The following is a 1,895-nucleotide window of genomic DNA, read 5'->3' as shown; positions in this document are numbered from 1 at the left end:
TTGCTCTCCCCTTTTCCTGACGCCGTTCGCCCGAGCAGAGGTGCAGCCTGACGGGACTGCTGTCGCCTTCCGCGGCGCACCGGCCCCTTTCACCTGCCGTCGACCGCGCGGAGCTCGGACCTCCCTCCCCGAAGTTATGGCCCCGGCGCCGGAGGGTGCCCGGGGCCGGGCATTCAGCGGGGTGAGTCTTCACCTTCCCGGTCAGCCTGCGGGGTCGGTGCGCCGGCACTCGACGCCGGAGGGTCCCCTCTTTCCGTAGAGCCCCGCCCGGTGCCGATCGGCCGGCGGATTGCGGAGCGAACCGCGCCTGACCGACGGGCCTCGGAAACCCGTTGCAGTCGACGGGGGGGAACCGGACAGCGGGACGAGGTGCCGATTCCACCCGCAGATTCGATCCCGAAATCCCGCGGGATTCGGCGGTCCGACCCGACAGATTCAAACGTCGCCCGGGCGGCCCCCAGCGGTCGGGCCGGCCTGGTTCCGCCACCGCCCGATGCCCCTCGCCCCCGGCTACCGCCGGCCGCGCAGGACCGAGCGAATGCGGCCGGACGTCCGGCGGCAATCGGCCGGAAAGCGGTATGGCCATTTCCTACTGTCCCTCGGACGGGCAGAGGGGCGGCGCCGGGGCACTCGCGGACCAGGCCGCGCCCCTCCGAGCCCTACCGCCTGCCGTCGACCGCGCGGGGATCGGACCTCCCTCCCCGAAGTTATGGCCCCGGAGCCGGAGGGTACCCGGGGCCGGGCATTCAGCGGGGTGAGTCTTCACCTTCCCGGTCAGCCTGCGGGGTCGGTGCGCCGGCACTCGACGCGGGAGGGTCCCCTCTTTCCGTAGAGCCCCGCCTGTGCCGATCGGCCGGCGGATTGCGGAGCGAACCGCGCCTGACCGACGGGCCTCGGAAACCCGTTGCAGTCGACCGGGGGGAACCGGACAGCGGGACGAGGTGCCGATTCCACCCGCAGATTCGATCCCGAAATCCCGCGGGATTCGGCGGTCCGACCCGACAGATTCAAACGTCGCCCGGGCGGCCCCCAGCGGTCGGGCCGGCCTGGTTCCGCCACCGCCCGATGCCCCTCGCCCCCGGCTACCGCCGGCCGCGCAGACCGAGCGAATGCGGCCGGACGTCCGGCGGCAATCGGCCGGAAAGCGGTATGGCCATTTCCTACTGTCCCTCGGACGGGCAGAGGGGCGGCGCCGGGGCACTCGCGGACCAGGCCGCGCCCCTCCGAGCCCTACCGCCTGCCGTCGACCGCGCGGGGATCGGACCCTCCTCGCCGAAGTTATGGAGGTAGGACCGGGAGGCTGCCCAGGGTCGGGACTTCAACCGGCTGCCGCCACCCTTTCCCGCCTGTCCCACGGGCTCGGAGATCCAGGCCCTGCAAAGACCCTCCGGTCGCCACCCGACAGGTGCTTTACCGGAGAAATCGTAAACCGGCGTCAGGGCCGGACCTGTCCCGCAGAGGGCAGCCTGCGCCCTTATGCTTTCCCTTTTGCTTTGGCCCCGCAGTAGCAAATGGTTCACCGATAAGTCGGGAACCCACACGCCCGGCCCCACCCGCCCATCCTTCCGCAATGCATCGCCTAGACACACGCACCAAGGGCGCTCTCCTTCCCCCGCCTCCCACATCCCACAGGATGTGCCCTCAGACCACGGCGCCCACACAACCACCCACCCACCCAACCTTCCTAAACACGCCGGCAAACATGCATACAAACACGGCCACCTTCGCAAATTCACCCCCACGCCGACTATTAAGCCCGGCAAGACTCATTGCAGCCAACCGCGGCCAAAAGTTGAAGTGACAACTCATTAACCAATTTCCAAAATTAGGCCAACTGAATAACCAGACTCTTTGTCAATCTGACGACGGGGGCAAATCATAAACCGGTTCTGCCC

The sequence above is a fragment of the Heterodontus francisci genome, unplaced genomic scaffold (assembly GCF_036365525.1).
Source record: "Heterodontus francisci isolate sHetFra1 unplaced genomic scaffold, sHetFra1.hap1 HAP1_SCAFFOLD_2056, whole genome shotgun sequence".
Classification (NCBI taxonomy): Eukaryota; Metazoa; Chordata; class Chondrichthyes; order Heterodontiformes; family Heterodontidae; genus Heterodontus; species Heterodontus francisci.
The sequence above is the reverse complement of the archived record's forward strand: the minus strand, read 5'-3'. Positions refer to the sequence as shown.